Raw genomic sequence first — 12,183 nt, forward strand, 5'->3', positions numbered from 1 at the left:
CCCTAGCGGTGGTTTTATGAACTTGCGATGTTAGAAGAGGAAGTGGCATTTCACGAGAGCTTTCCAAAAAGCCCTCATTTTTTAAATTCTGACAATTAGAACCGGAGTTATGGCCATTTTAAGAAATTTTTTTTGGACCCTTATAGCTCGGGTCAGGGGGGTCGGGGGACCTTAAGTTTGGTATTGATGGAAAGCTCTAAGGCCCAGCTATAACATACTAAAATTTGAGCCCGCTCGATGCCATAGGGCCGGAGCTATTGAGAAAACAAAAAAAGGGGGGTCTTCAAAATGTCGGAAGGAGGGGTGGGGGGTGGGGGGTCAATGCACCATGTTGCAATTTTCATACGATATTTAACCTTTGCCGAAAACCGCAAGTCGATATCTTTTTTAGTTTAGGAGCTATTAAGCTCCAAAGAGCGGCCGGACGGCCGGCCGGCCGGCCGGGAACGTAACTTAGCCCCCCATATATTCGTGATCAGGAAGTGGCGAAACACATTTTGGCCAAGTTTGAGCGCGATCGGAGGACATGAAATTTTGTTAGGATTATAGTAGGTGAGATTGTTAAGAATCTCACCTAATAACATACCTGCTTTTCGTGATGGATAAAAGTATGGAGAAGATGGAGAAGATTCACTGAGAAAGTATGTGAAACTTTTCTGAAAATTGCGTGATTGATATTTGCCTTTGAAAATTATAATTATCCAAAAATGTTATGTGTTGTATGGTTGTGAAATATGCTCGTTATAGCTGATAAATTCCATTAGTTAGTATCATGCTCTGGGTAAAATGGAATAGCATAGTTAAACGTGTGTGTGAAATAGTCTTTGAAAACTTATATGCTAACATTATGGAAATTCGATAAATTTCCTGAAAATTCCTTCCTGTATCAAAGCCACAGCCTCTTCCGGATGGAATCTGCGAAGATGCTCGCAGATACGGGAGAAAGAGGCTTTTAGATAAATATTTCATTTATTTTGCCAACATATTCCTACGAGTATGTATTATATTTTTGGCAATAAAATATTCAAAAAGAAAAATGACTTTGTGAAAGCGTGAACATTGAATGTGTACATGTGCCTTGAGTATCGTCACCTCATGTGGTTCCCAATCTGACGCCCACCCCATCAATCTAACCCACGCATATTTAGGGGCTACCATCCGCAGAATAAATTCAATTGGCAAACAATTTATCTCCCTTTCTTCAAAATGACGCTTGCGGAGGAGGTATTTTTTTGTGTGGCGGAAGTAGGTGCCATACATCTTTTTATTTTCCTTCCGAAAAGACATTTCTTTAGCATGATATTCATGCGAAAGAATCTGTATCAATTGAAATACAATTTTCTTCTTACTTTTTCACACACAAAAAATTGTATTACATAATATTTATAACAAAATAAGCTTAAGAGGCCAAATACAGGAATCTGATTCATTAATGGCGGAAAGAGTGGAAACACATCAACATAGAACTCTTCTTTTATGCTATGAGCTTTTATAGGGAATGATTCAAAGCTACTTTTAAATCAAAACAAAATGTCTGCCTATAGACTACCAAGATAATTATAAAATATTATTAAAAAGGTTGTTGTACTAAAAAAGAATGGTTCTAAATTATTAGGGGAAAGCGCGCTACCTTCGGACGACTCCAGCTTCGGACAATTCAATTTTTTCTCTATGTGCCTTATGAATTTCACCCATTGCTCTTTTCTGAAAATTTGAGGCATTGGGCTAGCTATTAAAATACAATATTATAATGGGCCAAACTCATTTATAACACATTGAAGAAAAAAAAAGATTTGTGCGAAACATAAATCGTCTAATGTCAGCGCGCTTTCCCCTACATTGATAAATTGTATGTTCAGAAATAAATTAGCACAACGAAAGACCTTGTTACAATCAGACTATATTTTCAAATTTGAGCAATTCATCAATTAAAAACAATTGTATTAAAATTCTGTAATTAAATTTTTACTCGATTATCTTTTGGTGTGTGTAAATTCTTAAATAGTAGTGGAAATATACAATTATTTTTAAGATATAGTCAGGAATAGAATGTACGTACATTCTAATAACATTAAATAAACATTTATTTATCCATCTACTAATTTAAAACTATTGTAATAGAGGAAGTGCTCATACTTTTGAACAGCTTCTAATTTTGGACACTTTGAGGGTTAAATTGGACAGTAAAAATAAATTTATTGAAATTATAAAATTTTTTTCCAATATTTGATGAATAATGTATTCTCTCTAAATATTTGTTCTTTTTAGGAGATTTTAACACTAAATTCGTTAAATTTTGAATATTATTTGAGTTAAAATTGCTTTGTTGAAACTTTAGTGTGAGCAGTTGCTTACGAAATGACAGAACTTCGTGTTTTTCAGTCATATTACGCTGTGGTGAAGTATTAACGATCTTTCCTCGATGTTTTTAAGTGGTATTATTAAATATTCATTGAATATTATGTCGATTCACGATAATGGTGATTTGTACTTCTTCTGGAGTCTGACGGAAGTTTTATGCTCTCCTTAATTCTTCCTTAATTCCTTAATTGCTTCCTTAATTCTTTAGTGTTCGTCAGAAAAATATACCTCTTTCAAATTAAAAGAATCAGGTGTTTCTCCAAAGCTTTCGACCTATGGTGTGGGCCTTTTTAAGTGGGTCAATTTAGAAACTTTTAAATATTTGAAAAACGTCTAACGTCTGATTAACAACTACGCATCGACACATTCGTTCTAAATTTTCTGGGGACACTATTTTAGTAATTTATATTTATTTTTGATATTTCTTGCTACTCTACGAGTTGGATCTCTCACTATCGTTCTGAGTGATTTGTACATTTGATCTTAAGTGAGATTTGCCTTGTAAATTACGTTTTTCGTGTAAAAAATAGGCAATCTTCTAAAAGTTTTTTGCATGAAGTTGCCCCGCATTGGGGGACTTTCATGAATTCACCCATTCAAGTGTAATAATTTTACGTGCAATAGACACTAGAAAATTAAGGATAATTGTTTCTATTTTTAAAAACCCTAATACCAACTGTAACTCACATTTTGTACTAAATATTTTGGTTTATAATTTTTTTTTATAAAACGAATTCAAAGTCCAATTTATATTTGAGGGGTTAAACTGCCTCAGAGTTCCCTATAGAGACTATTATTTTTGTAATTCAGAAAATGATGATCCTCAATCAATCAGTATTGTTCAATCAATCAATGTAATTAGTAATGTCTGATTACTGGGCCTCAAGGCATTTTAGATTAGCCCGTATACTTCATGTGAGCAACATATGCGTCATGAAATGTGGTCTCACTGAGAAGTTTGAAAGGGCGTAAATACTATTTGTTGTTTGAGTTAAAGTCTATACACACTAGGAGAAATTTCTTTAAAAAATGCCTTTTTAAAGAAAATTTCATCTAGCCTTGTAGGCAGAAAAGTCAGAATTTTTTAAAAAGGTTTTTGACGAAAATTGCTTCTGGTGTGTAGACACAATGAGAAGGGTCATGCTGCAGCTATATTGATAGCGTTTTCACTCGCTTCTCTTATCATCTCTTTAGGGTAAAGTGGTAGAAATTGGACAATGGTACAATTTGTCAGGGCTTTTTTTGATAAATTTAGTACTTCATTTTTATTTGTATATTTTTATTGGTTTAGATTTATAATTTGGTTCCTTGTGCTTAAAAACAAATTTTGTACTGTATTTATCAAGAAAAAAGCCATGTACAACTTGTAACACTATGTCCAACTTGTATCACTTTACCCTACCACACTTCTTTTAGAAAAGATTTTTTTTTATTTTGGAAAAATTATTTAAAATCATAGGATAAACTGTAGCATATATGGGAAGGTTTTGAAGCTTGATATGAAAGAAATTTCGTGCCGTAAGTGCGGATGACATTGTCCTCTGCGGATGACTTTGACATCTCCTTTTTCGTAGCTTTTCTTTATTTCTAGAAGCTAAGAATGATCTTTATCGATCAGACATGGTAGATCGAATCGCTAAAGACCATCTTTAAGCTCAAAAAATAAAGAAAAGCTTACGAACAGGAGGATGACAAAGTCACCCACACTACTAAAAACTCGCGTGATACGAAACTTACATCTCCAAATTTTCAAAGTCATCCCTTATGGTCTAAAAATAATTTGTTACATCGTTTGGCTTCTCTTGTCAGTGTTTTGCGTGACAGATCAGAGTAAAACAGTAAAAGATTTTGTTAAAAATTTTCTATTTACAAAATTAAGAAAAATATCTGTATAATGACCAGCGCACAATAAGTTTTGTTTAGTAAACATATTTTTGACATTTCAATGAGATTGAGTGAGATCTAGATCTAGTCATCTCGCTCATTCTCATGGGAAATTTTGAAAACATGTTTACAAACAAAAGGTATTGTGCGCTGCTCATAATGACCAGCGCACAATAAGTTTTGTTTGTAAATATGTTTTTAAAATTTCCCATGAGAATGATTGAGATGACTAGATCAAGATCTCACTCACTCTCATTGAAATGTCAAAAACATGTTTACTAAACAAAAGTTATTGTGCGTTGGGCACAAAGCAATCGATCAATAAAATTTGTAAAAATTTTTTTGCGTAAAAATTTTTGTAATGAAAAAAAAAATTAAAAATTGTAGTTTCTTTTTTTAAGTTTATTGAACCATTACTCTATAAACATAATTATTTCACTACTTTTTTTTTAAATTAAGGAAAACATTGTTAAAGATTTAACGGAAAATTATTTAAAGTTTAATTTGTGTTTAGTATTGCGACTTTATGCATTCCAATTTTATGAATTTGATCTTGATTTAATATGCAATTTCCCATTTGAGCGACTTATCCGACATTATGGATTTTTTATGTGCTACAAAAAGCTATGTCAATGTGGTTTTACCCCCTAACTTCAATTTCGGAAAAGAGCTCTTCCTTGTTGAAAAGGATGGATGTAATACTACAGTATTAAAGGCGATTGATTTATTGGAGACAATCACAGAAATCGTCACACAATTTGTAATTTTCAGTTAAAGATAAGATATAATTCAATTGCGTGATTACTATCAATTTATCTGATTTGTTTATGTCTATTTTCCATCAAATTATTGGTCTTTGCTTGGAAGAAATACAACCCCTTTTCTCCATTTTGGAGTTTTCTCTGAGCAATTGCTATGAGATCCATGAATAATAGAGAAGGTGGTTCGAAAGAAATCCAAGAGACGTGTTACACTGTGGAGCAAAACAATGAATAGATACTTTCTGGAAAAAAAGGCAGTGTTCAATAATTTACAGAATTCTCTCGATCTACAAGAACCGGAAAACCCCTATAAAGGTGAATCTTTTATTGCTCGCACTTTAGAGTTCGAAGATCTAGTATATAAGATGATTCTTCGATTTTTTGATATATCAAAATTTTCTTGGTCAAAGGAGTTACACAGTTTGAAATAACTTTGTGGAGTGAAACTGATACTTTGCGAAAATATGTTACGATGTTTGCCTATTTTGTGGTGCTAAGAGAGCTATTGAGGCCGAAAGGTTAAAATCACCTAATAGCGTATTGGGGCTATCAATCTTTTCGCATTATTAAAATATACTTACATTTTCTACAAAAAATGTTTTTTTTTTAATTTTTTTTTTGAAATCCACCTCTTTTATTAATTCTATTTTTTTCAATCTTGAAAGGTTAAACATCTCTAATAAGTGTATTTCTTAACTGATTACGACAAGTTTAGATTCATTCGAAAGGTCTTTGATTTTTGAACAATTCCGATTGTTTATACGAAAAGATTATAAAAGTATTCTGGGTCATAAAATGAATTTTCATTGGAAACTAAATTATCCTATTGCTTGAGGGCAAATTTAAAATGGTTTATGAATAGATTTTGATCCGCTAAGAAATTTTTCAGAAAGTTCGAATTTCTCTACACTACGTTTAGCATAATGAGCTAGAAATTGAACTTTATCCATCCAAATCCACAAGTTTGAACATTCTGTAAAGTATTTTCACTTGGGCATCCCGGCCATCCCTTTTTTGTTAGAGAGGATGGAATATAAATAATTCAACTGTTGCGTCACGTTGTGGAAATTTTGTAGGTAATTCCAACCAATTATGTCTTAAGATGCGAAATTCTTGATCAAAATTTTCTCTTCAAGCTCAATGGTTGAATACCTAAGTAACATTTTCATCGGCACATATTTCATTGAAAATTTCTACGTAGAACTTTTATAGAAGCATGTTGCCTTGAAGTCTAAGATTGATTGAGATTTATCTAAGGTGTCAGACTGATAAGGGATTCAAGAAGATGAATTTAAACCTAAAAGTCTCCTTATAGGCTTTTAAAAGGTCGGACTAAGACTGTTAAAAGTTTTGCTATAAGACAACATCTTTGCTTTTTGGGGTATATATGGATTCTAGCTGAAAATATGGCTTGTGGCATATTCGATATTGTGAGGGTGTGTTTATGCCATAGGTTACCCCCTCAAAGTTTGCGGCTGAAATGGTATGATGGGATTTTATCAAGAGTATGGGTTGCAAATATTAGGCACTTGAGCCTGGAGTGCTCTGAAAGGTATCCCCTTGGCAATGAATATAGAGAAGTCTCATGGGAGACTTTAAGAATTGTACACAAAGCCTATGGTATATCTCTTTTTCCTCGTGACTTTAATATTCTCAGGGACTCACCAAGATTTCCTTCCACATGTTATACCGTAAGGCATCCTTGCCGTTTGTTATTAAATATGTGTTTATGAGAGGCACACACCCTTTGGAGCCCCATCGACTCCAGTCTGTCTTGTGTTTTCCTCGTGACTCTGCTCTTTGAGTGCCTGAGGGTTTGGGTGGAGTGTAGGTGGTGAACAAAGACTGCTACAAAGTGTCTTGGGGGGATGTGTTATGTGCACACCAGTCGGGCGGTAATGGGGGCGTAATGGTGTGACGAAAAGAAGTCCACATCTCAGAAATTTAGAGGGTGTTTAGATCTGTGGCATCAAAGGATGAAATTATTTGTAAACGGAGTTGATCGTACAAACAACACTCTTAGTTTGAAGATAAGGATGTGACAAGAGATTGGAATGCACGTTTGTTTTTTTAGCGGTAAATAATTTTCTTTGTCGGAGGAGTCCGTGGTGCAATTGGTAAGAGCATTCGGCTCTTACGTGGTGTGACCCCCGGTTCGACTTGTCACAGTTATGAGTTCGAGTTCCGCCCGGTGCAAATGATTGAAGTGTCTGAATGGACATATTTCTCATATACATTGTAAATTGAATAAAAAATTGTAAATCGAAATATATATAAAACGACAATAAAAGCCTTATACATCTGTACGTTAACACATCTAGAAGCAAAACGGTTAGAGATAGAGACTTCAGTTAGCCTTCGAGTTCGAGGATTTCGCAAAACATGGTACGCTATCCTACCCATTTTCTTAAATGAAAGAAAACTTTTTTTTTTCAATTTTGACATTAAGACTACAAGAGAGAATAATAATTAGGAATCTTCTTAAATCCTTTTATTTTTTAGATTTATTGAAAAGATGAAATTTTACAAATATTTTGTTGAAAACTTGTAAAACATTTTTTATATCAATTCTCAATTGAAAAGAAGAATGAAACTGACTGGCAGATCGCTAATTTTATTTGAATAGAATAAATTCAATTACATTTTTAAAATTACTTTTAGTCAATAGCAAAAGTTTAAAATAAAGTTTCGTAAGAGACTTATGCTCTACTAGACAGACAGACTTTCAGATTAAACCGAAAGACGGCTTAGTGGGAAACTGACGAGAAGTTAGTCTTATCATTATTTTGAATATAATTACGTTGAGCCGTCTCGGCTTAAGTCGTAGGTGTGTCCAGCACATTACTTATTTAAATTATTAAAATTGCAATTAGGCTTATTCGAGCTCCATTCTTATTAGGAACGTGGTCTAGTTTTTTTTTATAGTATGATCTTTTAGATTCCGCCAGTTCCGTGCATTTGCTTAACTGGTATTACAACAACAATTTAATATTAAACATTCTAGCATCTATCTGATTAGATTGGTCTTAATTAAGGCCTAAATTAAGCCCTACCTTCCATTTTTTACTTTTAAGTAGTTCCCGTAGAAAATACCCTTTATAAAATATAGGACAAAGACACTGTTTTTGCGTTCACAGCAGTAAGCATCAGAAGTAAAAACGTAGTGTTGCTCAGCTTGTTAATAACAACATGAACTATTTCCTAAGAGTTTTTCTTTTGTTTGTAAATTTACTTACTTACTTAGTTAACCAACCACTAGTTAACCACTTCCTGGTCGTGGCTTGACTCAGGACTTGACGCTACTCAAGCCTGTTACACACTATTGTCCCTCAATTCCTCATCCCTAATGAGCTGGTGTCTTAATCCACGTCATCGGCCTATCAAGGACTGGGTCGGCCTTGTTTCCTTGAAGCTTAGTGTCTGCTCTTAACACATTCCAGCTTGGGTAGTCCTCATCCTTGCTAACCATATGATTAGCCCACCAGCACCTATTGAGGCCTATTTGGTTCACGACGACGACAGTTACTTCTCGGTAGCACTCATATTCCACATAGGCTTAGGAACTGTCCTTTCTAACATACGGGACCATGAATCCGGAGTAGAATCCACTTCTCAAACGCGGCCAAGAGTTCGCAATTCTGTTTGCTGAGGACCCAAGTTTTAGACGAATACTTAAGGACTAGCACAAACATACCTAATCCTATACAGTGTAGTAGAGTTGTCTTCATGTTTAGGGGAAATTGGAGCACCACCAAATACGGGGTATCACCAAACACTAATTTTTATTTCTAATCTACTTGGACTATCTCGACTATTTCTTCACTGGACGAGTATCCCTATAGTGCCTATAAATGCCTATAGGTCTTGCCCCCAGAAATCGAATATCTGATTAAAAAATCGCAGTGTTTGGTGCTACCCCGTGTTTGGTGGTGCCCCAGTTTCCTCTATGGTTCTAAACCGAAATACTTTCGAACATGTACTATTTTCTAATAAGGGATTTTTTTTGTAAGTTTATGGAAAGATTTTTAGTAATTTTAGTTAATTGCAAGTAGTTAATAATATTAAGTAAGGTAAAGTGCGCTAAGTCGACCGGTTCCTCAACTCGACCGGTGGGTCAATCTTTGAATGTTTGATGATCAATTTCTATGAAATTGTCACTGATTCGTATTATTTATGGAATAATTGGCCTATTAATATTAGATCATACGCTGAAGCAAATATAAATAAATTGAATAAATAACTCGTCGAGTTGAGGAACCGGTCGACTGAAGGCACTTTATTTTATGGGACCGACCGACACTGTGTTATACGGGCTTCAGACCTAAGGCTGAGCCATATGGCTTAACTTCTCTAGCATCTTATCAGTCAAGATTTTTTGCAAAATTTTGACATAGGATTGGTTTATTAAGAGCAAATGACCTATTACATTTTGAAAAATCAATAAAATCGGTTACTGTTTAAGGTTTTGAGACCCTCGGGGTCTGGGCTAAACCTCTAGTCTGAAGACGGTCTTACGTGTGTTACGTGTAGGCTCTCTGATCTTCAGTGACCCTAGTAGGGGAAACCGGGGGAGAATTAGCCACGCATGGTATTAATTAAATCATTATACTTATTCGATGAAAACACATCTCTTCCTATTCATTGAAATATTTATCAGCCTGTTCCACACATTTTTCTAATAAATTATCCGCAACGAAAATTTTCATTTGCTGACTAACTCTGCCCCGGTCTTCCCTATTTAATGAGAATATTTTTGTGAGGGATGCAAATCGTCCTACGCATAATTTTTATAGATTTGAATGATATTTTTGAGGATTTACGAGGAACATACGGAAAATTTCAGGGAAAATGAAGAAATATGGGTATGACTTGTTCTAGAAAAAAAAATTCTTAAAGTACTCCTCTACAAATTATTCTTTGATATCAACATCGTAGGATGAGTCAATCATCAATTCATCTTAAGTTAAGGTTTCTCAGAAACTTGGCGGAAACTCAGAGTCTTCGCGAGAAATGTTTAGGAGATACGGAGGCACAAGAAAGTACTTATCATTTTCCATGTTAAAAACATGGATGGCAACAAATACATTTCGTTGTCAATAAATATGTTGTAAATAAATATTATTGTAATTTGTCATATTTAACCAAAATTTAATTTTCTTCCAAAAGATTTTGGAAAAAAATTAGAAGTACAATGTATGTATCGGTACTATTGATATACGGATTCAGTAGTGACCCGGTAAATACAAAGTAAAACGACGAAATGAAGAAGAACTTTGCGGAAAGTCCGTATTTGAGCACTAAAAACGGAAATAATTTTGAGGGTACAGCGTTACCGTCATGGCCATCATGAGTTCGAGAATTTTGTAAAGTCGTAAGACTTTATCACCCCTTTTCTTTGCAATGTTTAGTTTATCATAATTTCGGTTTATTTGTTTTCTATTTATTTTATTTGGAATATCTTGGAGTAATATTGTGAGTAAACTCAAAAATTTATAATAACTATGAGGCTTTTGATCATTGCGGGAAATGTGATTTTATTCTAAAAAATTATTAACAATGAATTTTGTGCACTATAAAATTTTTAAATCCGCAATTATCACAAATATACTAATAATTTTTAATGCTTTTGAATTAAAAATTTTGTTATCTCAATTAAATAATGCGTTGACTGGAATTATTAGACCTCTTGATTTAATAAAAGAGAAAAATTCTAGAAGGATGTAAATTATTCTGACGAGGGTGGAGTAAGTACTTTTGGCCACTATAAGGTTTCATGTGCTTGTAATTTTTATAATCTTTATTTAAATAAAATGAAATTTTGTACAAATATACCTTAAAGCCGTTTCTTCCTAAAATCCAAGAGAATTCTCAAAATTTTTTGGATATTTTAGTGAAAAATGCATTTTATGCAACTATGCATGTATCAGTAATTTTGGACACTTTGTAAGCACTTTGGGCTATTGTGTGTAAGCACTTTTGGCCACTTGTTTCCAATAGAATTTTAATAAAAAAAAACGACAGAAATAGCTTTCGAAAACTTTCACAAATACACAGCACAAGTCCTATTCTTATTTAACACCAATTTTATGTTATTATTAGAGTATTTTAAACAACTTTTTGCACATTTTCTATTTGATGTAAAAATCAGTCAAAAGTTACGATTGTTTTTACTGAAATCCGCGAGGTTCGCCACGTGTAAAATGTATGGGAAAATGAATGGCCAAAAGTACTTACACAGCCTAAAAAAGTAAGCTCTTTTAGCCACATCCGATTTCCATTTAATTTGTTAGAAAATCTTATTAAAGATGGTATCACAATAAAATTTATTTAATAAGGAAATGGACTTTCACTGAATAGCATCAAAAATTTTCAACAAAAATATGAAATAATGCAAAACAATTTCTCTTAACATTAACAAGTTTCTTTAAAATCCCATGTTTTTTTTAGTGATTGTTTACGTTGTCGAGAATTTCTTTCAATAACTTAGAATTAATCAAGTCGATGCAAAATCAAATATGGTTTTCTGATTCGTTAGATTAGAGGTCACGAAATAAAACCCATTTTCCTGTTCTAAATAAACTCATAATTGCCTTACAATGTGATTTTACTTTACGTGGCCAAAAGTGCTTACATAGCCAAAAGAGCTGACTTTACCCTATATGTCTCTATTAGTGAAGATTGGGGTAATATTAGAATGGAAATACAATTTTTTATTGAGCATAATTAAAAAAAAATGTGTTAGGGTGATAAATATTTCAATGAATAGGAAAGAAGATTACTTCTAATAAACAATGATTTAATTCAATCACTATTCCTTCCTGGCTTAGTCTGCCCCGTTCTCCTCTATATTCCATCACGCTGAAATTATTGAAAGTTATTTTCAATAACAACAAATTGAGCAGATATTGTAAGATTTTTTCCAAGAAAGTCAGACCAATGAATTTTTCATTTTTTTATCTCAATATCCCTTTGATGGCAGTTTTTGCACCTAATCTTCAATCTTATCTTTATCCAAGATAATTCCAGCTCATTTCCTCTCTTTACTTTTGAGTGGCAACAAAATAGAGAAGAACACGACTGAAAGAGCTTTTGCTCTCATCTTTCGAATATGTTTTGTTTCGTGGTGAGTGTTGAAGAAAGGTTCCAATGAGTATGTATATTTATATATATATTCCTT

At 33.4% G+C, this 12,183-nt stretch overlaps 1 protein-coding gene across 1 annotated transcript in view; it reads right to left on the reverse strand.

The window, feature by feature from the left end:
- The window catches only part of LOC129804262 (B-cell receptor-associated protein 31), a 417,963-nt gene that overhangs the window by 140,678 nt on the left and 265,102 nt on the right, over window positions 1-12,183 (reverse strand). The window lies entirely within an intron of this gene.

This window comes from Phlebotomus papatasi, chromosome 1 (assembly GCF_024763615.1).
Source record: "Phlebotomus papatasi isolate M1 chromosome 1, Ppap_2.1, whole genome shotgun sequence".
Lineage (NCBI taxonomy): Eukaryota > Metazoa > Arthropoda > Insecta > Diptera > Psychodidae > Phlebotomus > Phlebotomus papatasi.